The following is a 26,958-nucleotide window of genomic DNA, read 5'->3' as shown; positions in this document are numbered from 1 at the left end:
ATTGACTCTTCTTGAATTGAGATTCTTCTTGAATTGCTAATTGTGCTTAAGATTGAGACACGTGCCAAGTTTTTTTTCAAGAGTCCCAAAACTTTTACATTTTGGGACTAAGTTTAATAGTAGACTGCAGAAGTTTAGCTACAGAGAAATTTTTCTTTATATTAAAAAATCGTAAGAACCGCCTCCGACGCCTCTGTTCTGGGTGTTTAAAGTTTGTTTTGTTTTACTGCGCAAAAAAATGTAAAACCTCAAACCTCGAAATTACTAAAAAAGAAAGCGTAAAAAATTGTACAAGAATTACGATAGAATAAAGAAAAATAACACACAATAATTGGTTGGAGGATTATTAACTGTTAAACGTTTTGGTAAAGAATTGCCATACGGCTCGCGTTATGCAACTATGTTAAATACAACGGATCACTCTATGCAACTGTGTTAAATACAGCGGTTCACTCTATGCAACTATGTTAAATACAACAGCCCGATCTATGCAATTATGTTAAATACAACGGATCGCTCTATGCAACTACGTTGAATACAAAGTTAAAATTTGGCATGGGGAGAGCACCACATTTGATTATGAAACTGACACAGAGATTTTGAAATTACAACTTGAAAAAGTTATTGAAATTTTATGTTTGTTTTTTTCTCCTTTTTTTCTGATTTACGTTACCTATTGTTTTGCTGTTCAAAATCTATAAATCTTAAAATTACAAAATATTGTAAGAAAGTGTACAAAGAGTTCGATGGAATTAAAAAATTACGATTCGAATTTGAGTTCGAGAATTATTAACTAATAAACTTATAGTAAAAAAAAGGCCATGTTCGTCGGTTCGTTGAAATGCAACTACAGAGTTGAAATTTAATGTGCTGATTGGACCATTTCGTATTATAAATTTAACCTGTGTTTCTTTTTTTTTTTTTTTTTTTTTTTTTTTTTTTTTTTTTTTAGAAATTCCTATTTTTTTCCGAATGTTATTGTAAATTTAAGTGCTTTTTCGCGATTTCTAAAAATTTTTTGCTTTAAATACAAGCCACCGAGCGTCAGTACACCGGGCTTTTAAGCCACCGGGCGTCAGTAGTAGTTAGTACTTTAAATATAGATTATTTATCGACTGTTGCAGAATTTTTTTTTTCCTAACGAGATGTCTATTTTATAAATTCGTCAATCATAAGATTAAAAAAAAAGAGAGACTACATATTACCAAATATAAACTTAACATTTATAGTGGATTAAAAAAAAACTAATAAAGAATGATAAGAATTCTCTATTACAATTATTAGATGTCTCGTCAACGAGCAAAATTATTTCTCATTCATTGAGTCACACATTCTTTCCAAATCAAGATGATTATTTTTCAAATCCAAATATTTATCTATTTCTTTATAATTAACATATTAACAAAATGTTCTTACATACAAATTAATATAGTATATATTTTCAAACCAAATGTTCTGTGTTTTCTACATTTAAAAGGAAATAAAGAATAATGAATGAGAAACAATTACGGAATTGCAAGTGGAGAGGACCTGGGGGCGGAGCCTCCTAGTATTTTTAAAAACTTGGCATTTTCCGGGCTGCTGTCTGCAAAAAACTTAAAAAAAAAAAAAAAAAAAGAAAAAAAAANAAAAAAAAAAAAAAAAAAAAAAAAAAAAAAAAAAAAAAAAATTACAGAAAGGGACCAACTCGAAAGGTATAACTCGTAATCAAACTCCGGGCAAACATCTACAAGTTTTTTTCCCTTCAAATTTGCAAGTTTGAAATCAATTTGAAACTTGGCGATTGTAGTTGGTTCGTCAGATCATGATACGGAAACATCCCCACTGCAATTAAAGAAATTTATTTAAAAATTAATTTTCGAAAATTTTGTTGCCTGATTTCAGAGTATACCTTGATTTATTGCATTTTTTCCTTCGAAGTATTGTATAAAATTCTAATTAAAATAACATAAATTTTTTATTAAAATAAATAAATTAATTTTATTAAAATAAATAAATTAATTAAAATAAATAAAGTTTATTGTATATATTTTCCATCAACCAAAAATATACGGATTTTGCTTTATACATGTTACATTTAGCCCATTTATTACAATAGTTTTCGACTGTGATCCCAGAAAAATCTCGCTCGCCAACCTAACGCTCGCCAACCTAACGCTCGCCAACCTAACGCTCGCCACCCCCGAAAATTGCTACGCAATCTTATATGGTTTGCTTCGCAAACAAAGCTCGCTTCTCTCGCTACTAACTTAGGTACATTGCAAATGCACAAAATTCTAAGAATTCAAAACAATCATTCAAATCTATATAACAACTCTTTTTTTTAAAAAAATTACATCTTTTTATTAAATACTAAGTCATTAAAATAAATTTGAATTCAAATAAATGACATGTAATTCGTTAAACCTATTAGAAATGTGCTATAGTATAAAATCTTAAAGCGTAACAGCACGACTGAGACTCATTTTTCAGTGAATAACTAATAACAATAATAAAACAAATAAATTCGTGATATAAATTAAAAATTGTCAAATAAATTCGTGAAGAAAAGCGCTTTCAACGAAATACTAAAATAGAGATCTATCGACAAAGACTTCTCACTTCTGCCAAGCTTAATAGTATGAGATTGCCCCAACTGATAGGGTGAATTTCGGAAGAGATCCCATTTTGTAAGAATGTTCTCTCTGGTTATTTCAGTTTCCGTTTTTAAAAGCGGTATATGTTTAGCCACCTTAGCTAGATTTGGCATGTGACATTTTTAGCGGCAATCATTGGTCGATTTTGTAGCGTTGCCATTCGGGGAGTTGCAATGAGGCTTTTTTTGTGAGATGTGTCAGAGTTTCCTGGCTGCAATAATTAATCGCGAAATTATAAATATTGCGGTTGAAATATAATATATTCAAATAAAAAAGTTACACATATTAGGAATAAAATTATTGAAAAAAATATTTTAAGAAATTATGAACAGAAAATTGAATAATTATTTTAAGAATTGGTAAAGTAGGGTAAAGTAGTATAATAAACGTCACTTCACCGAGCGGATATTTATTCTATAACGCAAAATTTTCATTAAACATAGTTTTCATATTTTTTTACTTATTTTGTATTAATTTAGGTCGATATAAGTGAAAACTTATCCACTTATCATTTTAATAATTTATGGTTATAAAATACAGCATGAAACACTGGTGTCTTTTTTTCGTAGTGATTGTAAAACCTTCCAAATACGGCTCACTTCCAAAATATAATTTTCCAACTTTGCACTTTAAGAGAAACAGTTATTCATCATTGAAATTTCTTTTATTTAAAAAATCTATAATTGATAAATTTTTGAATATGATTGTAAGAAAAATTCAATCTCCTTTCTTTAAATTTTGTATTTAAATACAAATATAGTTCCGATAATCTGACAGTTTATTTAGTATTTATTAGAAAGTTATTGTTAAAAAACTAAAAAATATTAAAATGCACGTTTACTTGTAATTAGAGAGCCAGAAAAAATATATAGAAGGAACATCGGTATCGCATATACGTCAAAGGGTTAAAAACTAATAAACACTTAACTAAAATAAAACATTTACTTAAAATCCAGAAACTTGAGTAGGATACAAGTTTGTACCTGCACAAATTCCCTTTATTTATTTTCCTTTTCTTTAATTGGTGACTTTTACGAAATCTTTGACTTTTTCGATTTGCCCGAAAAATGTTGAGATAATTAGATATTTTTTTGTACGTTTTTTACATTTCAATAGCAATTAGGTATTTACTACTTTTCTAAAGCTACAAAAATTATAATAAATGTTTGCTAAAACATGTAAGAGAATAGATAAAAAAGGATTAACAAATTAAGTTGGATAATTCGATTATTTTAAGTTATAGCGCCCACAAATGGTGTGAAAGCTGAAAGATCATTTTAGAAGAATAAAAGCTTTTTAAGCGATGAATAAAAGAAAATAATTTAACTATGCAACAATGTGCTAAAAAATAATTAAACACTTATAAAAAAGTTTTACCAAATTTTGAATCATGAAACTAATCTTAAATTAGATTAGTTTTAGATTAGTCAGATTAGATTTTGAAAATCAAAATTAAAGATATAACATTTATTACAAAAGCTTGCAAAAAACGTTGCCATTTACCATTAGTTGAAGATGAATCGGTTGTTCGTAGGAAACAACGTTTAAAGAATTATCTTGATGAACCATTGCAGTAATTATTATTATCCATCCAATTATTTGATTGCTCACAGTGTGATGAGATAGTGAAGAATAAAATTTGATAAATAATAAAAATCTTTTAATTTTGCAAGTCCATCGACATAAAAATTAATCTTCATTTCTGAAATGCATATTAATTTATAAAATAAAGTAAAAATGCAAATTTCCCTGGAGGGTGTCGCTGCTGGGATATGCCCCAAAGGAAACCTTGGTTCATCAAGAAATCAAAAATGCAAGTGACATGCTTACGTTAGAATAGTTTTCGTTAAAGAAAATTAAAGAGTCCATGTATTGGCTATTAATTGCCGAGCCTTCTTTGGTTAGCTTTATGTATTTAAATGTTTTGGCGGAAAAAGAAAGTGTGAGAAATAATGACCAATTTATTAAAATCGAAAGGTACTGTAACCATGTAACGATTTTCAAATTCTATAATATGGTTTTTAATTATTTAGAAAAGGATTAAATAAGATGATAATTTAGCTTTTAAATATTAAGAAATATGTCATGCACATTTCAGCGTCATTAAGTTTTTCGCTTTCTAGGGCTCGTTCATAATGATTAGAATAATTAAACCTGTTTAAACTAATTATTTAAATCAAGCAATATTTTAAGTTACGAAATTAGGAAAAAAAGCACACTTTCTCTGACTAAACACGATTTTTTTCCCCACGGATTTGGATTCTTAAACTTCAAAATATTGAGGTGAGGTAGCCGCAATTTAGAAAATATTATCCCATAATTTTGGTTAGGAGAGCAGGTGAAAGTTTGAAACCCTTTACGATAATTTGATTTTTGCGTATACCCCGATATCTCCAAAACTTATGAAGCAAATTAAAAAGTTTTTGCACACATTTATAGAGCTTGGTTAACCAAATATAGTTCCACGAGAAAAAATTGTTTTAAAAATATTTAAGGTTTAATTTAATAATGGTTGAAAAAAATGTTGAGTTGTAAGTTTTAGTAATTTTAACACCAATTTAATCTACGTAATTTTGAATATCAGAATAGAAAATTTGAAAATAATTGGTTGAATAGTTATTGAGTAATCAAAATTTAAGAATAGGATTTCTTTTAAATGGCGAAATTTACAAAAAAAAAATAATAATAGGCACGAACTTTTACACGCTAATTTGCCTAAACATTGGGACCATATTTTCCAGATTGCGACTACTTACCATATAGTTAGAATCACAATTCCAAGCACGTCGAACAAAAAGTATGTTGACTCAAAGAAAGTAAGTTTTTGTGTTCGATTTTGTAGCTTAAGATATTGTCTACACAAAATTAAACACACAGCATATTTAAAGTTAGGCCCCGAAACCATTAAAATTGAGTCTTAGTAAGTGGAAATCCGATCATTAGAATAGGAGATATTCAGAGTAATTTACTTTTTTTTATTTTGTGCACTGTGCAATATTTTAATATTTTGTACAAAGCTATATTCATTTGAGCAGGAGTTTTAAATATTGCATAACTAATAAAAGAAATATTTTTTTCAGCTCTCTATATACTTCATTAATTGTATCGGTCCTTTTTACCGCAATAAATTTTACGCACTATGCAATATTTTGTACAATAATTATATTAATTTAAACAAGAATTTTTAAATTGCATAAATAATACAAGAAATATTTTTCAGAATTCTATATATTTCATTATTTCGATCTGTCCTTCCTTCTGCAAAAAACAATTGCACTGTGCAATAAATATTTCAATTTTTTGTACAAAAATTATTTTCATGTAAACAAGAAATTTAATATCGCATAAATAATACAAAAAATATTTTTTCAGCTCTGTATATATTTCATTATTTGTGTTGGTCATTTTTTCAGCAATAAGTTTTGTACACTATACAATATTTCAATATTTTGTACAAAAATTATATTCATTTGAACAAGAATTTTAAAACTGCATAAATAATGCAAAATATATTTTTTTCAGCCCTCCATATATTTCATTATTTCTATCGATCCTTTTTTCCTCAAAAAATTTTATGCGCTATGCAATAAATATTTCAATATTTTGTACAAAAATTATATTCATGTAAGCAAGAATTTTAATATTGCATAAATAATACAAAATATTTTTCATTATTTCATCATCTCTATATATTTCATTATTTGTATCTGTCCTTTCTTACGCGATAAACGTACAAAACTGACTATAGGCAATTGCCATGTAAAAGAAGATTTTTGTTTTCTTATGGTTTAAAAATATCTTCATTACACGTGTAAATATTATTCCAACATCCTTAATTGTTAGGATTTATAAGTGTTAATTATCTGTTAAGAAAATAAAACATTCTATAATATTTGCATCAAGCTGTTTTTCTAACAATTGAAAGTGTTTAACAAATTGCTTATAAGGAAATGTCACGAGGACTTTTGAAAGTTAAGATTTCTAAACACTCAAATCTGTCAGTTTTTTTCCTGAACAATTTGTTAGCTTTCTCCTATCGATAAATATGAAGTTTAAATTTAACGCCACATGTTTTTCCGCTATTTGCAGGACTAAATAAGCTAAAAGGAAAAATTGTCGTTGTTAAATATTTGATCCAGGAAACAAAGGGCTAGCACGTTTTTCATTTAATATGATGAATTGATTATTCAAATAACGTTTCAAATAATTTATAAAATTTCCTTAATATAATCATTGATAAATATCAAATAAATGGAATATATTATTTTATCCATGCCAAGGGGACTACAACTGCATCTAAAACATACAGTTAGAAAATAATTTGTAAAATAATAATTGGCAATTATATGGTATAATTTGCTGAATTCTACCAGATAAAGATCCTTTATATCGTGAGCACGTTGTTAGGTAATTTTCAATATTTTATATGTTAATATTAAAATATTATTTCTATAGCCAATTATTTCGTAGTTAAATTGATGTATAAAATCAGGACTCATAAAGTTCTGTAAACGTGTGCAGTGCAAGATTATATTAAGTGTTTTTTTTTTTAAATGTAAATTTCATAAACTGTTTGTGTTCAATGTATTAATGTCTTACACTTTGATGCAGAATTTTTATTAAACATATTTTTCAATATTTTACATTAACTTACTTCAAAAGAGGTGGAAAAATTTTATATTTAGATTTTTAATAATTTATGGTTATGAAATACAGCATGAAGCATCAGTATATTTTTCTGCGTTATAGGTTAAAGTTTCTAAACGTGGCTTACGTCCAAACAATGAGATTTTAAATTTGAAATTATTTAAAATTAAGAAAAACAGTTTTTCGTCACTGAAATGTTTTTAATTTACTGAATTAGTGTTGATAAATTTTTGAATAGAATTGGAAGAAATATATTTCAAACTATTGTACTTTATTTTAGATTTTTTATATTAGTACAAATATAATTCCGATAATCTAGTAGATGTTTTCTAGTAACTATTAGACTATTTTTTATAATTAAATACCGAAATATATTTTTGCTTGCAATTAGAAAGCGTCAAGAAATTAATATATAAAAATAACATCTGTGTCCCAACTGCGTTAAAGGATCAACTGACGAATGGAAATAACGCATGCTGTATAAAAAATAATTTAGAATATATTTTTTAAAGCTAAAAATAAAGTTTGAAAACTTTAAATGTTGGGATAATTCATTCACTTAAAATTTAGGAAACCATAAAAACAAAAGACATAAGTAGGTAGGTACTTTATTTAGTTCTCCCCATGGGCTATTGGGGACGATCTGGGAAACGTCCGTAAGGATGATCCGAAGATACGCGATTGCAATTTTGATCCTCTGCAGAGGGAATGGCTCCCCTGCTTTTATTGCCCGACGACCTGAGCGTGAAGTCGAGCTCTTTATGGTAGAACAGTTTAACGACAACCGATACGGCCCACCCTCGGTTCCTACATAGGCTGGTCACAGGGGTCAACAACCCGCTTACTGACCACAGGCAGTGATACTTGACCTCGGTGTTCTACTTGGAATTGTGCATTTACGATCAGTCCACTACGGGACAAAAGACATAAGTAAAAATATCTGAAAGATATCATGTATGCAAGTGTGTCCAAATTAACACAGCACATGCTCTTTGGCAATCTTTACATTGACTTTGAGATTTCATAAAAATCCCTCGGTTCCTACATAGGCTGGTCAAAGGGGTCACTAACCCGCTTACTGACCACAGGCAGTGATACTTGACCTCGGTGTTCTACTAGGAATTGTGCATTTACGATCAGTCCACTAAGGGAATAAGTAAAAATATCTGAAAGATATCATGTATGTAAGTGTGTCCAAATTTACACAGCACATGCTCTTTGGCAATCTTTATATTGACTTTTGAGATTTCATAAAAATATTTTCAGAAAAACTGCTTGCGATTGTAAAATTTGTCAGGTCTTACTCCGTCTGATACGTTAAGAAGACTGCGGCATTTCTAAAAAAGTATGCCGCCAGACTTTACAGTAATGAGAAAAATTCCTCAAAATAGAAATTCAGTGCTTTTATTTTGTTTAGCGCACTTGTTTATTAAAATGCATTTATTCAACTTGGGGTGAAGAAAAAGAGTTGCAAGCGAAGAGGGCAAGAAACGAAACATTCAAATTCATTAAAAATTAAATTGTACTAAATAAACGAGATCAATCTACTGCCCAATTGCAGAGGCTGGCCCTCCAGAATTACCAGTAATTGCCGTAATTGCAAACCAGAAATGCTAAGTGCCAGGCATCTTTTTATTACATTTTAAAATTTTTAATTTCAAATAATTTGTGTATATGTATATACAGGGGGTGGGCAAAATAATGAAAACACTTCTATACTAATGGGCTATTCCACGGTAACTTATGCTACATTCACATAAACTTTATTGCATTGAGAACTTAGAAGCAAACAAATAATATGAATACACATACTAAAATAAAGTGATTTCTTAAAACTACAATCAAAACCAAAAGGAATTTAATTAAAATAATTATTATTTTTCAATTTAAACAATGTGAAAGCCTAAAATTAGTGTGGTAACTTACGTTACCGAAAAAGGAATGACAAAAATTTGCGATATACTTGAAGGCAAAATTCTGTTCTTATACAAAATTTTCATGATTAAAATTATATGCATCATTTCTCTGACATGTTTAAATATTTCTAATGCCTAGATTTAAGATTTTATTTCAAAAGTTAAATTAAATATAATTTTTCAAGTGGGTAACTTACGTTACGAAATTCCCTTTGTATCAAACTTTTATCAAATTATGTACAAATGCAAATTAAGTTATTTAAACAGTATAGTGCAAGGGAGAAAAAGAGTACATGAAGTAAATTCAGATACTTTTGATTCACACATAACTGCAAACTTATTAAGTCCTCTGTAATTAAATAGAGCAGGGGGCTCAATTCTTTTCACCATGCTTTCTTTCTGGTAGAATATTTCATCTCTTTTTTTGTGGCCATTTACAATAGATTCCCACAGCAGCCATTACATTGACTTTAAATTCTTGCTCTGCAACAGACATTACCACACCAGGATATGACATGTCCTCGTATCTAACCATATATCAACCCCCATCATTTATCTTAGATTCATCATTTTCTTTTTCAACATCTTTCACAAAAAAATACTCTTCTGGTATGCCTTCTTGTACTCTTAAATGGTGGATCTACTTAATGTTTTTAATCTGTGGAGATTTTGAGAATGGACTAGACACTCCACTCATCTGTTCTAGAGACTCGCACTCAGCTGTTTTTTCTAAACATAAAATAAATTTCTAAAGAATTTCGTAAGATGGAACATTATAAATTTTGCTGAAGGCTTCCTTAGTCAATCCGAACTTTTCATGATGCTTACAAACACAAACATTGCCTGGAAGTTTGCTACTAAGCAAGACATGCTTTGGACGGAGCTCAAAGAATTTAGTTTTCCCTATTTTGCATTCTGGATTTTCTTCCATAGACATTTGGTGCATTTCTCGAACTGAATGATGAAGATGCCGTGCTTGTACTTTCTTTTTGTTATCATTAGCATCTCTAATTATAACTACATCCTTAATTCCCGGTGCCTGTCGAAAGATTTCGTTCAACTTTGAAAACATATGAATGCCGACACCCAAATTAATAACTTAATGCAAAGAGTTTCATTAAAATTAATATCTTAAGGCAGTGATAATTTATTTAAACTTTGGTATTGTAACTGGATACATCTTATTTAGTTTGTAGGCCAATTTTCAAGAGGAATAAACTCATTTCACATTGGTAACTTACATTGCATGCATGTCAGTAACTTACGTTACACATATTGAATGGAGTACAAAACAATAAATACGTAATATTTGAAAAGAAAACTATTGCTGCTTATTTAGTGTTAGCCTCTAAGGAAGAAAAAATATTTTTCTTACTTTTGTATCACTTGTTCCTTTTTACACACAAAAATTTCTTCTTGGTTTTGGTAACTTACGTTACATGCATTAATGTTTAGTTGAAATTTATATAATTAAGTGGATTTAACAACAAAAACTTATTTTAACACCGCACAATATTTCTATTAAGTGCAATAAACAATATTTATTCTTTGGAACATTTTGAAATTAAAATAATGTTAACTTACTGATTTTCAAAAACTGACCATGTTCTTCACCCAAATCAGAACAAGTAAATGCCAATGTTCAATGGGTTACCAACACTAAAATACTAAATTCTCAACAAAAAAAAAATTATAAATTATCAAACTTCAAACCTTCCTAATTCAGAAAACATCCAAAATGATAACATTATTCTTATTTGAATTTTCCAATGTGTTTACCCTTTTTCATGGAATTGCCCTAATACATTTTTTCATATTTCTCCGTACATACTTAAAGAATTATTCTATAACTTCAGAAGTGTTTATATCATGCGATTTCTCATACATACCACTGAAGTTTAAAGCTTTTAGAGGTTTGAGGGACTGACAACGAATCATAAACTGAAAATAATGTTTTCGAGCACCCTATGTCAAAAAATGTACCAATAGATCTGTAACTAGTGACAGTTATTTTGGTTATTACATGCAATAATTATAAAAAATTTTGCAAGCCTAGCTTAAATATTTTTTGAGAGATGGACATTTTAATTAAAAAACAAATTTTTTTGTCTTCCTTTTTTTTGCTATGACTTTAAAAATATTCAATAAAAGTAAACAAACTTTTAGAGCAATTTAAAATTAATTATAAATGTTTTGCTTCAAATTTTGAGAAAAATTCGTTTGAAACTATGGGAAATATAAGCAATTAAAATAGTTCCTTTATGATCAGCATGCGCGAGAAAAATTATAAAAAAAGATTCTTAATTTTGTATTGAATCGTATTTGACAACTAATGAAAGAAGTCTGATTTTAATATCTTAAAAATTTAAAAAGTTTCAAGCAATTTTCAAAGTAGTCTTCGTATTTTTTAAAAGGAAGCTCAAAATGATGAGAGGTTTTCTGTAAATACTATTTTGCATACGACAGAATTTAATAATAAATGATACCTAACAGTAAATGTTCAGACACCAAAATGTGATTTAACATGGAAAGAAAACAGAAAAAAAAAATTGGGGGGGGGGATGATTTCCAACAATGCCGGTGTCATTTTAATAAATCTTGTTTAATAGTATAAAAAATTAAATATGTGGATTTCTTGAAACTTCTTAAATTTTCAAGATATTCAAATCTGACTTTTTTTATTAGTTATCAAATACAATTCACTACAAAATCAAGAAAAAAAAATTCAAATTTTTCCTGCGCATGCGCAGAATAAAAGAACTAGTACTTAAATTACTCATATCTTACGCAGTTTTAAACTAATGCTTCTCAAATTCTAAAGAATTTTAAAATTTTACAATTAGTTTCAAATTGTTCTAAAAATTTTGTTTAATTTTATTGAATATTTTTAAAGTTATAACAACAACACATAAGACAAAAAAAATTTAATTTTTATAAAAATGTCCGTATCTTTATAAATATTTAAATTTAATTTAATTTATCCTTGCCCCGCCCCAATAGGAGGCACCCGGGGAATACTGAAGTCTCTCAATGCGCGTCTGTCTCATCAGTGCAAGTAAACGAATAGATAGTGATGAATAAAGGAGACCATCAAATGAAACAACCCACAGAGTGACCTGGGGTTGCACAGGTGTAAACGTACAAATACAAAGATGTGCTGTTTACAGATAATAGTTTTATATAGTAACTATAAATATTTAAATATAGGCTGACAAAATTTTGTGTAATTATTGCATATAATAACCAAAACATCAGTCACAAGTTCATTGCTACATCGTTTGGCATAAGGTGTTCAAAAACATTATTTTCCGTTTTTAATTAATTATTTGTCCATCAAACTTTTAAAAGCTTTAAACTTCAGTGGTATATATGAGAAATCGGATGATATAAACACTTCTGAAGTTATAAGGTTAAGTGGAGAAATAGAAAAAAATTTATTAGTACGGAAGTGTTTACATTATTTTGTCCACCCCCTGCATATACATATGAACGAGTTAATTGAAATTAAGCATTTTAAAATGTAATAGAAATTCATTGATATGTATGAGAAATCGCATGCAATTTTTTGCATATTGCAGGATATTTTTATAACGTATTTCTTCGTGTTTTAATCATGAAATAAATTCCACTGAATTCAAATAACGAAATATTTACATGCAATCAAACTACCAGAAAGGTAACCTGAATCGAAAGTCTGACTTTTCTTGTAATTTTTCTTTGTAAATACAAACTCTGACTAACGAGTGTAAAGCCAATATACTATTTTTACATGAACAATCGCTTTGAAAAAGCATATAAATAGAAATAAATCGTTGAATATAATTTTCAAGTTATCACTTATCATTATCAACTAAGTTATCAGTTATCATTTTTAATTTATTTTGTACCAAGTCCATACAAACCCTACAAATAGAAAAAAAATATCAAAAAATGTTTTTTATGTGATGAAATTGTGAGGAAGGTCGTCCAGTGTATCGAACGTTAGATCTAAGCTGTCGTAGAAGATATATAAAGCTGTCGAGCTTTATATTCAACAACTGATTAACTGGCTGAAGGACAAACGAGTTAAATTACTCATGCTTAAAATTGTTTTAAAATCGCGAAAAATTCGGAGTTTTTCTTCTAAAACTGAGGGCTACTCCTCTCTAAAATATGCCTCTTAGGTGTCTAGGCATGGACTTGTGGCATTTATTGTGGGATTCCATTCGATCCTTGAGCCTTAAAAATTTAGAAACTTATCTACATTTGACCATCATTTCAAATCGATCTTGAAAAGTTCAATCGACATGAATGCGGTAATTATTTGGCTGGACTCACCTTTATGGCTAGATCGAAATTTTTAAAAACTCGTTCATAAGTGCTTTAGGAAAAAAAAAGGAATTACTTTTGAATGTTCACTTTGAATAAAATGTTTCTTGATATGTTTTGAATCTCTTACCTGTATATCATAATTAAGATACAAGTGAATTCTCACAACATTGAATTAATATCTTCTCTGTCTAACTTCAAGCAATCTATGTTCACAAAGTTTAATGAGGTGACAGAAAGTGCTATATCAGAGTTTAGTATATCGCATACTGCTTAATTATGGTAGTTAGCAATATTTTCGTACTACCGAGAACTCTTTTACTTTGAATAAAAACGTTTCTTGATTCTTCTTACCGGTATATGATAATTAAGATGCATGCAAATTCTCATAACAATGAATTAATATCTTTTCGGTTTAATTTCACGTAATTTATATTCACAAAGTTCAATGAGGTGATATATGCTATTTCAGAGTCTAAAGATATTCCTTACTGTTTAATGCTAGTTAACAACTTTTCCATACTACAGCGAAGAGATTCAAGACATTTAAACCCACCTTAATAGGCAATATTAAAAACTGTAACGAAGCATTTTTTTCTTCTTTTTCCTCTAACTAAAAGTTACAGACTTTTTAATACTCTAAGTAAATTTACGTATTTAAGGCATAAGTACCACAAACAATTGAGATTAAAAGAAAAACGGTATTACTGGCTACTTCCCCCAGTAGATTTCGAATATATCGTCGGATTGGACAAAAAAATATTTTTTAATTAATTTCAACTAAGTTGTAAACATGTGTGTAGGATATAGTTTCTTTTTTCGAATTATTTGTTTATTTATTGCTTGCAATATTTACATAGTAATTATAAATTAAGCGATATTTAAATGCCCAAAAATTAGAAATTGATATGCATACTACACATTTTTTATTTGAAGAATAATTATACGAGGGTTGTAAATTAAATAGAGGCAACTTAACCTTGAAACTCACAAAAGAGTGGGCATGCGCAAATAGGATATGGGAGCGGTGAGGTGGAGCTGTTGTCGATGTGTAGAGTGCAAAATACAGTCGATCTGCTCAGAAGGGTAGTTGTTGTGTGGCGTTAAAGTGAGGAGTTTCGTTTTCATCGCTCTAAAGCAGGGTTTCTCAACCTGTGGTTCATGAACCCCTAAGGGGTCCATGAGTTATAATTTGGGGGTCCGCTGACTACTAATTTTTAAAACGTTTGAAAGCCTACCCATTGCTTGTGAAGCGAGCTATGTCAGCTATAATTCCGTTTGCTGCAGTGTATCTTTGCGAAGCGGTATTTTCCACAATTGTGACAATAAAAACATAACATCGAAATCGATTGAATATTGAACATGATATGCACGCTGCTTTGTCGAAAACCATCCCCCAATGCAATTTATTAATTAAGGAAAAGCAGCAGCAACCTTCACATTAAAAATTTCAATTTCAAAAATTTTGTATACTATTAAAATAATAAAATCAAATGTTTTTTAATAATTGATGTTTTTTGCAATTATTTTTTTCGCAGGGGGGTGGTCCGTGACTTCTTGAAAATTTTTAAAAAGGGTCCATTATATCAAAAAGGTTAAGGAACACTGCTCTAAAGCATGTTTTCAAAGGGCTTGCTTAATGACGAAAAAGACGAGATGCTTGAACCCATCGTGCTGCTGTCCAATACAGTAAAGCATTTGCGCCACAGGCTTCCACTAATCCTCGATAGCATTCTGTCGCATTTTTGCCACTGGCAACCTCGATTTTAAGCGACGACCGCTGATCACCTTTAGAAAGCAGATCGACTGTTTTTTGCACTCTACACATCGACAACAGCTCCACTCATCGTTCCCATATCCTATTTGCGCATGCCCGCCATTCTGTGAGTTTCAAGGTTAAGTTGCCACTATTTAATTAACAACCCTCGTATTTCTTATGAAAAGAAACCAGGTTGTTAAAAACAAATTCAAATGATGCAAAAAAGCAAACTAATAACAATACTTAATGAAAGTCGGTACAAATTTTGATCAGACTCCTGATTTGGATCAGATTTACCTAACCGTGATATTCCCCACCATATAGGGTCTGAGAAAATTCAGTAGAATTCTGAATTAAAAATAATTCGTAATGAAGAATTCTGTTTATTATTCAAAAATATTTAAGAAACAAAGGCTACTTGCAGATTTAAACAATAAACAACTTCTCAATGTTAAAATTAATTCCCCCTCCCCCCCAAAAAAACCTTGAATATTAAAATTCAAATACACATTCAAATCACTCAGCAGAATTCAAATCAATTTTCGCAAAAACTTTACAAATATAAAATTAATTTACAGCTGGAAAATTACAGATTTAAATTTAATTCATGGAGAAAAAAAATCTTTACAAAAATTAAACTACATCTTCTCCAAAAAATATTTTTAACAAAGCTATAACTTGTTCTAAAAAATAAACAATTCTCAAAATTTAAATCAAATTGCAGAAAAAGTGCTTAACAAAAACAAAAACAAAAAAAAAGAATTTAAANGAGAGCTGTATTAAGTTCACCTGACATTGAGTGTTGATTGTATGAGCTGTATTAAGATCGTGGTTGTGGGCGTGGTCGCTCCTGCGCTGTTATTAGCAGTCGAGTGTTTTCAGACCGACGTTGTGTGTGATTGGGATTGATTAGCAACAGCGTCATGAGGACAATGTTACAGTCTCAAATATCTAGTCAACTGTTCAATATGAACCATCCATTGAAGTAGGCGTATTCAAATCGAAATAGGCGTGTCTGTCGAAGTTGGCGTGGTCAGACCACAGCCGAAGTTCACCAATGTGGGGCAATGTCTACCTTCCTCTATGAAAAGGTACCCTGGCATAGAATCGAGTTAACATGTTTATATTGTCAATATACGAGGGTTATAAATTAAATAGTGGCAACTTAATCTTGAAACTCACAGAAGGGCGAGCATGCGCAAATAGGGTATGGGTGCGGTGAGGTGGCACTGTTGTCGATGTGTAGAGTGCAAAAAATAGTCGCTCTGCTTAGAAGGGTAGTTGTTGCGTGGCTTTAAAGTGAGGAGTTTCGTTTCCATCGCTCTAAAGCATGTTGTCAAAAGGCTTAATGACGAAAAGAGACGATATGCTTGAACCCATTGTGCTACTGTCCTATTCCTATACGGTAAAGCATTTACGCCACTGGCTTCCACTAATCCTAGATAGCATTCTGTCGCATTTTTGCCACGGGCAACCTCGATTTTAAGCGACGACCACTGATCACCTTTTGAAAACATGCTTTAGAGCGATGGAAACGAAACTCCTCACTTTAACGCCACACAACAACTACCCTTCGAAGAAGATCGACTGTTTTTGGCACTCTACTCATCGACAACAGCGCCACCTCACCGCTCCCATATCCTATTTGCGGTTGCCCACCCTTTTGTGAGTTTCAAGGTTAAGTTGCCACTATTTAATTTACAACCCTCGTATTTCTTATGAAAAGAAACCAGGTTGTTAAAAACAAATTCAAATGACGCAAAAAAGCAAACTGATTACTATACTTAATGAAAGTCGGTACAAATTTTGATCAGACTCCTGATTTGGATCAAATTTACCTAACCGTGATATTCCCCACCATATAGAGTCCGAGAAAATTCAGTAGAATTCAGAATTAAAAAAAATTCGTAATGAAGAATTCAGTTTATTATTCAAAAATATTTAAGAAACAAAGGCTACTTACAAATTTAAACAATAAACAACTGATCAATGTTAAAATTAATTCCCTCCCCCCCCCCAAAAAAAACACCTTGAATATTGAAATTCAAATACATATTCAAATCACTCAGCAAAACTAAAATCAATTTTCGAAAAAACTTTACAAATATAAAATCAATTTGCAGCGGGAAAATTGTAGATTTAAATTTAATTTATGGAGAAAAAAAATCTTTACAAAAATCAAACTACATCTCCTCCAAAAAATATTTTTAGCAAAACTATAACTGGTTCTAAAAAATAAACAATTCTCAAAATTTAAATCAAATTGCAGAAAAAATACTTAACAAAAAAAAAAAAGAATTTAAATAAAAAACACTTAAGTATTTTTTGTGTTAAAGGATTTTGATTTTAAGTTTAATATCAGTTACAGAAAAAGCACTTAAAATTGAAATCCAATTACAGAAAAAACACTTAATTATTAATAATTAAGAGTAATTTAATAATTAATTTAAAATTATTTCCCAAGAGAAACTCTTAATGAAATTAAAATTAGTTACTGATTGCAAAATTAAACTAATATTTTCATACAAAATGTTTTTTGATAAGAAGTGCAATTGAATTCTTAAATATAAAATAGATAAACACGAATATTGAGGATTAATAAAATTTAATTTTAAAAGTAAATATCTAAAGATAGGAGGTAAGGAGATAAGCGAAACGAAGAAACACGTAACGAAGAAACTCATGAGTTAGTTGCTAAAGGCTAGAAGTTATGTTTTACGACTTGGCATTGAACTAGAGAGAATTTGATGGCGACCTTGGCGAGAAAAGAAAAAACCGAAAAAGAATAAGAATGTTAAGTAACACCTTACCTATTTATCTACTATAAAATAACTGCACTTGTTCAAGAGTTAGATATGTTGTTTATCTTCACTCTCACAAAATAACACACAACTTTACTCTAAGGTATGTTTAACTTCATAAAATTATTTAAATCTAAGTAGTTTTTAATGTTGCTTATACATTTCAAATTAATTCTTTTTGTACTGTTTATATTTATTTTTTCAATTATAATTTTTTTAATTATTATTTTATTAATAATTCATTTTTTGGGGTTAAGAATAGGAAACACTTCAACATAAAAAGGTGCATAGGCTTCTATTGTATTCATGCTTGTAAAAATAAGCAAAGATTTTTGAATAGTAAATACGATGCTGAAAAGCAAAATAGTATAAATATGCCGTCTAGCAACAAAACATTTACATTATTCTAAAGATCTAAAATATTTTTTTTTCAAATTCAAACAATTTCTTAATAATTTTAAAGACCTTTCAAATTGAAAATATGAAATAGTTGTTATAAAATTTGAAATAAAAACTATTTGAGTATTAATTACTTTACAATTAAATCATATATTTTAAGAGATTTTTTATATAGTAAATATTTAACATTCACATTTTGAATTTAATCTTGCATTTTTAATATTTTACATTATTATACATTTATTATCTTATATATTTATTATATTATGTTGTCTTACATATTTATATTACATTTATTTTTTGAAGTACTAACTTTTGAGACTAAAATTTTCACGAAATTCTTAATTAAGAACTACACAGTGACCGGAAAAACAGCGTTATTTTTGTAGCTTAGTACAACTACAACTTCTTTGTTAAAATTGCAATTAACTACAGCTACTTTTTTTTTTAAAGTAGTGATTACAAAATACTTCAGAATTGTAGTTATTAATTTACAACCTCAAGGAGACGAACTTTGCACGAGAACATTAAGTTCTCCAGCAAAGTTCGTCAAAAAAAAGACCTAGGTTCGAAAAGGTTTTCAATAAGAAATTTACTTACATTAATGTAAGGGAATAATTAATAAATATTTATTCATGTATACACGAGCCAGTTTGTTATTTCGAAATATTTTTTTTTAGCATCTGCCCATTTAACCTGCAACACTTAATACCTTCTTCGATAGCGAATATTTCTTTTAAGAAATGCGAATTTATCAATTACTTGAAATTTTTCAATGCTCTTTTATTTCCTCTAAGCAGTGCATCTGCCCTCCTGGAAAGTCATGAATTTCGGTATTGAACAAAATTTGTCATGAAATGTCATGGTTTTAACTATTTTTTTAAAAAAAATCATGGAAAGTCTTGGATTTAGGTCGTCGAAAAATCTAATTTTCAAAATAGAATTTTAAAATAATGCCCTAATAATAAATAAAAATAATAATAATAAATAATTTAAAATAATAATAAATAATTTTAAAGAAATGCCTCCCCTCTCCAATTTCATGGTGTTCCGTATATCTGAACTTGTCCCCACTAATAGTTATATTATATTAAAATATAAAATGTTTTTATCTTATTGAAAAAAAAATTGTGGCGTTTTTTTAAAAAAATGAAAGAAAAAACATCATTTTTAAACCGAGTTATCATTTAAACTTCTGTGATTTCAGAATTTTTATTACTCAATTATTTTATTATGTCAATTTAAAATTCCATCTGAAGCAAGCCAGTCATTGACGAATTATTTCCATTCGGAAATGAGAACCGAAAAATCAGGAGTATTTCTTACCTTTTCGATGAACAAGAAAAGTATCTTTAGAATATAATTCTGCAGAAAAAAAGAGAAATTTTTTTTTTGCTTTTGTATTTTCTTCCAGCTATTTTATTACTTCAACTCTTTCTTTACTCTGTTTTTTAAATTTAAAATTTTTAAATATGAAGATGCAGAGTATAACAGTTTTGGTTCCACCTATCATTTCAATTAATGTTATCATAATGTTTTTTGAATTTATTGTTCTGTTTTTGTCGGAGAAAATAGTAGCTTCGTTAAGTCATAAAAAGTGCTTGGTATTAGTCATTGAAAGTCATGAAAAGTCATGAATTTGAAAGTCTAAAATGTAGCATATACCCTGAAATTAAGTACATCGAAAATATGCTACCTTCCTTTAAAATAACACCAATCTTTTACGTGTGTACATTCGTATGTAAAACTGTGATCAAAGTGATTAATCATCTATTTTTCTTTTAATATTAGTTAATACTAGTTTAATACTAGTTTAAACATTAGTTATATGCAATTCTAAATACGTAATTCCTGTTATAATTTCATCATGCAATACTTTAATCAGATAATAATCGTGTAACAAATAAAAATAATTAAAATTTTTAATTAAATTTCTTTAGTTCAATTTCAAATAGCTACATTAATCGTATTTATGAGTTTACTTTGCACTAGATAACATCAAAAAATTTGCACTATATAACATTATTTAAAGCTTGAGTCTTAAGCGTTTTCTGAAACTTTTAAAGGGAACCTTTACAATGTAATAATTCTGAATATAACGAAGTGGTAGTCTCCTTATAAAGGGGTTTTTTCATTCGTTTATCTGTTCGATTTCTGTTATTTTTAAAGGAATTTTAAGCTGGAATTATTGGAGACAGCGAAAATAACAAATGATATCACTCTCTTCAAAGTGGACGAAGAACTGATAACTGTTTCTACAGGTAAAGAAATTTTTAACTTTGTAATGGGCAATGATAAAGTACAGGAAAATGGCATGCGTGACAGTTATTCCAAAAATAAAAACGGAGACAACAATAAATGACAGAGAAATGAAAAAAGTGACAGTGATTCCAGAAATGAAAACGGAGATAACAATGAAAGGCAGGAAAATGACAAAAGTGACAGTGACTCCAAAGAGAAAAACGAAGTATAGCCAAAACCACTCAGGATTTAAATGCTATAATAATTCGAAATTTTTTCATTTATTTCCAATGAGCTGCACAAGTGCGCACACATGAGCAGACCTAGTGCGTTCTCCAGAATTGGTATCCACTCTTTCAGGACCACCACCATGGGTGAGATACCGTTGGCCATGTTAATTTGGACGTCTAGTTTCTGCCACAATAGATGGCAGCACCGAGACTCTTATTTGGATGCTAAAGTGCACTAGGAATTTAATTTTGCCGGAAGTGCCAAGAGCCAATAAGGCACTCCTGGGATCTTTCACATGCCGCATAATCATACGACATGGCCGCTGAGGATCTTCTGCATCATGAAAATCCGGTGTCTGGGCCGGGGATCGAACCCGCAGATTTGGGCTCAGAAGGCCGACGACAAACCAACTAATTCGAAACATTTAAAAGAGGATTTAAAGAGGAAGAAAGTGTGCTCGATCCTATTTTTAACTAACTTTGAAAATGTGAAAATAAATTATAATGGGAATTTAACATCACGAAATGGAAAATAATGTGTTATTTTATGTAACGCAGAACTTTTTATGACAAATAAAAGTAAGAATATACTAGTACAATAAATATTCTTGAACGTGATGAAACATCTTAACTTTTGAGCATTTTTATTTGGGCAAGAAAATATACCTTTAAGAATTTTAATTATTAGTCATAACAATATATTTTTGAAATTATCAGACGGATGAGAAAAGATTGAAATCAATGTAAAATCTCTAAATTTCGTATAAAAAATTTCTCTGCAGAGAATTTTTCTAATCAGAGATTGTATTGAAAGCAATTTTAGTCATTTATCAGGAATATTTATGCTACATATTTCCGATTTTTCATTGATTCTAAAGATCTTTAATTGAAAAAATCGAGCGTCTTTAAAACCAATATAAATAAAACACCTCTACTTTAACGTAACCAATTTCCAAAAATTAAAATTAAGTAAAAATTATTATCTTTAATTATGTTCATGTCTGTATCTTATAAGACATATCTGTTTTTTATCAGGCATGTATGTTTTTTTATCATACAAAATAATTTTTATCTACCATTGTCTTTCTTACCTTGAAAGTAGATTTTCAAAACTTTTACCAAAACAAAAAGATTGAAAAAGTGATTAATTATAGTACAATATAGTTGTCTCGATCGATTTCGAGAAAACTTAGTATTTGTCATTTAAAATTACTTGGATGAAATGATGTAAAAATTAGTATGCTCAGACTCAAAAACATACTTTTTCTGAATAAACATACCTTTTTTTTAGACGGATTCGGGTTTTTGACTCTCAAAATAAAGGGAGTTGTCACACTCAAGGAAATATGGTCCCAATAATTTGGTCAGGAGAGCGATCCAAAATTAAGACCCTTTACTGCTAATTTTACTTTTAGCATATTTCATCATTTCTCGATGATATATAACATCGAGAATTTAAGGGAATTGTAATATGCTTGCACTTAATTATAAAATTCGTTTCTACAAGGATAATTCCATGCAAAAATAGCTTTTGGTAAACATTTATTTATTTATTTTCAATTTTTCATTTAATAATAGTCGAAAAAATTTTGAATTCTGAGTCATATGATTTTTTACATCGTTTTAAAGAACGTAATTTTATATGATACAATTTTTAAAGGACTTTGCTGGACCCTTTAAATATTTTCGGTACCCCCTGAGAAAATGAATAGCCTAGTATCCAGGATGTGCGTCTATTTTATTTAGATAAATCTAATACATTAATTTCTTTTTAAAATTTCATTCCCAAAAATGAACATTTCAAGTTCCGTACTTTAATTTTATTCTCACCCTTTTTTATATATAACATTAGTGATCTTTAGAAATGCGAAATTTTACGCTTAAAGGCTTTGCTTCTTTTTCTTCAAATGCACTACAGCTCACTAATGGCCAAGAAAATCAAAAATGATAGTAAAGAAGTCTCCGTCAACGGTCCCCATCAGTCGCTGATTTTTATTTTGAGGACAGTCTCTAGTCAAATATATTCATATCGTTTTTTTTTCTTCCTGATACCCTTTACATTTGCAAATATTACTTTTTTACCGAGGTTCGAGTTATCACAACTAAAAATATGTCCAGGTTGTTTGTATTTTCCATAGATTTCATACTTAAGCGAAATTCTCTATTTATAATTTGAGCTGATTAGTCCAAATATTATTACTGAGCCGCGATGGCTCAGGGGATAGAGCGTTCGGCTTTAAATGAGGTGAACTTGGTTCGAATCCCAGCGATGGCTTGGATACGAATTCCGCATCCAGCTTACACAGACTGAACACAGTGTTGACGTGAAATATCCTCAGTGGTAGACGGATCGTGGGTTAGAGTCCCCTTGCAGCAGGCTGACCATGAGAAGTTCGAGATCTTCCCCTCCATGTGACGCAAATGCGGGTTAGTTCCATAAAAAAGTCCACCACGAAGGCAAATTTCTCCCGAAACTTGATCCAGGAGTTCCCTTGTTTTCGGGATTAGGTTCAAAATTACAAGGCTATGGAGTTGAATATTAGTAGTCGTAAACCCAAATTGGATCGGCTGTTTTTCGACGGTTATAAAATAAGAAAGTTATGAAATATTACAAGAAGTATTTTTCTTTCGCAGATAAAATGTTTCTTTCCAACTGCTTTTGTAAACGGGTATCATTCTGTACCATACAATATAATACCCGAAATATCATACAATACTATACAATACTATACAATCTATACAATATACCATACAATATTATACAATGTAAGGCCCCACTTGCATTGTCTATAAATGTTTGGAAATGCTAGCACCTTGTTTTGAATAATTAAATCGTATACTTTTTTCCCTTTTTTTTTTTTTTTTTTTTTTTTTAAGTGCTTTTTTGAGAGATNCCAGATGGAGAGCGATCCAAAATTAAGACCCTTTACTGCTAATTTTACTTTTAGCATATTTCATCATATCTCGAGGATATATAATATCGAGAATTTAAGGGAATTGAAATATGTTTGCGCTTAATTATAAAATTCGTTTCTGCAAAGATAATTCCACGCAAAAATAGCTTTCGGTAAATATTTCTCTAAGATTTCTAAGATTAAAGATTAAGATTATTTCTAAGATTATCTAAGATTTCGATAAAACTTAGTATTTGTCATTTAAAATTACTTGGATGAAATGATGTAAAGATTAGTATGCTCAAACTCAAAAACATACTTTTCCTGAATAAACATACCTTTTTTTTAGACGGATTCGGGTTTTTGACTCTCAAAATAAAGGGAGTTGTCCCACTCAGAGAAATATGGTCCCAATAATTTGGTCAGGAGAGCGATCCAAAATTAAGACCCTTAACTGCTAATTTTACTTTTAGCATATTTCATCATATCTCGATGATATATAATATCGAGAATTTAAGGGAATTGAAATATGTTTGCGCTTAATTATAAAATTCGTTTCTACAAAGATAATTCCATGCAAAAATAGCTTTTGGTAAACATTTATTTATTTATTTTTAATTTTTTATTTAATAATAGTTGAAAAAATTTTGAATTCTGAGTCATACGATATTTTACATGGTTTTAACGAGTGTAATTTTATAGGACACAATTTTTAAAGGACTTTGCTGGATCCTTTGAATATTTTCGGTACCCTCTGAGAAAATGAATAGCTAAGTATCCAGGATGTGCGTCTATTTTATTTAGATAAATCTGATACACTATTTGCTTTTTGAAATTTCATTCCCAGAAATGAACACTTCAAGTTTCGTACTTTAATTTTATTCTCTCCCTTTTTTATGTATAACATTATTGGTTCTCAGAAATGCGAAATTCTACTTTTAAAGGCTTTGCTTCTTCTTCTTCAAATGCACTACAGCCCACTAACGGCCAAGATAATCTAAAATGATAGTAAAGAAGCCTCCGTCAACGGACCCCATCAGTCGCTGATTTTTATTTGAGGTCTGCCTCTAGCGCTCTATCCTCTGCCTCTAGCCGTTCGGCTTTCAATGAGGTGAACTTGGTTCGAATCCCAGCGATGGCTTGGATACGAATTCCGCATCCGGCTTACACAGACTGAACACAGTGCTGACGTGAAATATCCTCAGTGGTAGACGGATCGTGGGTTAGAGTCCCCTTGCAGCAGGCTAACCGTGAGAAGTTCGAGGTCTTCCCCTTCATGTGACGCAAATGCAGGTTAGTTCCATAAAAAAGTCCTCCACGAAGGCAAATTTCTCCCGAAACTTGATCTAGGAGTTCCCTTTTTTCCGGATTAGGTTCAAAATTACAAGGCTAAGGAGTTGAACATTAGTAGTCGTAAACCCAAATTAGATCGGCTGTCTTTCGATGGTTATAAAATAAAAAAGTTATGAAATATTATAAGAAGTATTTTTCTTTCGCAGATAAAAAGTTTCTTTCCAACTGTTTTTGAAAACGGGTATCATTCTGTACCATAATATATAATACCCGCAGTATCATACAATACTATACAATACTATACAATCTATACAATATACCATACAATATTATACAATGTAAGGCCCCACTTGCATTGTCTATAAATGTTTGGAAATGCTAGCACCTTGTTTTGAATAATTAAATCGTATACTTTTTTCCCTTTTTTTTTTTTTTTTTTTATTTTAAGTGCTTTTTTGTTCCAAAAGAATTTTTTTAATTGATACGTATGTCTTACGGTTTCAGTTTTTTCATATCAGTCAGTTATTTTTAGTTTTTTTATTCAGTTTTTCATATTTAGTTTATTCATATGAACAGTAGACTTAAATTCAACTTTTTGAGACAGTATATCCGAAATATTTCATAATATTTGGTACAATTTTATCACTTAAGAAATAATGTCTCAATATTTTTTTTCTTTACAAAGTAATTGCCAATGTAAGAGTACAACATATAATTTGCCCTCGCTGCTCAAATTTTCTATCTACAATAAGAAAAAGTATAAGAAAGGAAAAGAAAATTAATTCACTTATCCTTTTAGACAGTTTTATGGTATACAAATATCTTATTTCTTGAATCTTGTGCATTTTTTTTGCTGCCTTTTTCTGCTGCCTGTGCATTAAACTGTGAAAAATACATAACAAAAATATTTCCCTTTAGGCAAAAAATTATAATAATTCAAATGTATTATTTTCTATTCAATAATTAAAAAATATCTAAAAATGATAATTAACTTAGTTTCGGTTAAAGGTGCAAAAACGCACGATTTCAAGAAATATTTCTTATTAACCTCCTAAGGCGTATTTTTTTGCACTAATTTTTCTTTTTAGCTATTATCAAGGTTCTGAAGACATCTATTAAGAATTAAATAGGTCGATTGGAGTAAATACTTTCTGTAGAGAAATTTTCAAACTACGCGAGTTTCTTAATTGAAACGGTTATTGACGAATTTAACTTTTTAAAAATATATAATTATTCCATTTGAGATTAATCGCATGTTTTTATGACAGATTAAAGCTGCAAATTCTGTAAATAAATTAAAAATAAAACAAATTTTGTAAAAAAATATTGTTCATGTAAGTGTGTTGTTCATGATTCAGTGAAAGATGCACCATTTTATTTCTTAAATAAAATATCCTTTTATTACCGAAATTTAATTTGACCATTTAACCATTCTGTGCACCGTTTTATTTCTTAAATAAAATATTATTTAATGCTGAAAACTTTCAACTGTCTTAGTAAATGCAGCTTAAGTTCACTTCCATGAAAATAATACCACATTTTATAAATTTTCCATTCTTGGCCCAATATGGGTTAATTTAAGTGATTTTTTAAAAATATTTAATCGTAATCATGACCTTACTTTCCTCTAAACTACATGTATTTTTAAGTAAAAATTAATTGCCTTTTCTGTCATTATTCAAAATTTAGTTGTCAGGAAGTTAAGAAAGTTCAGAGGCTTGATATATGAACTAAGTACAAATATAAATATTAATAAATCAACTGAAGCGGATCAAAAAATAAAATTAATCAAAAAATCAATAATCAAAAAATCTATAAATTATTATAAATTGTT

General features: G+C 29.4%; 1 protein-coding gene across 2 annotated transcripts in view; it reads left to right on the top strand.

Annotated features, from left to right (window-relative positions):
- Positions 1–6,904: 6,904 nt before the first annotated feature.
- Positions 6,905–26,958, top strand: part of LOC107450336 (SEC14-like protein 3) — a 55,159-nt gene continuing 35,105 nt past the window's right edge. The window contains exon 1 of one of the 2 annotated variants that reach the window (XM_016066104.4): positions 6,905–7,043. The gene's annotated coding sequence lies outside the window, so the exon portion shown is untranslated. Of the gene's footprint in view, positions 7,044–17,927; positions 18,171–26,958 lie in introns of those variants that run through there. The other variant, XM_016066103.4, reaches the window with a different exon arrangement.

The sequence above is a fragment of the Parasteatoda tepidariorum genome, chromosome 7, assembly GCF_043381705.1.
Source record: "Parasteatoda tepidariorum isolate YZ-2023 chromosome 7, CAS_Ptep_4.0, whole genome shotgun sequence".
In the NCBI taxonomy this organism is placed as follows: domain Eukaryota; kingdom Metazoa; phylum Arthropoda; class Arachnida; order Araneae; family Theridiidae; genus Parasteatoda; species Parasteatoda tepidariorum.
Note: the sequence above shows the minus strand (reverse complement) of the source record. Positions and strands in the feature narration are given on the sequence as shown.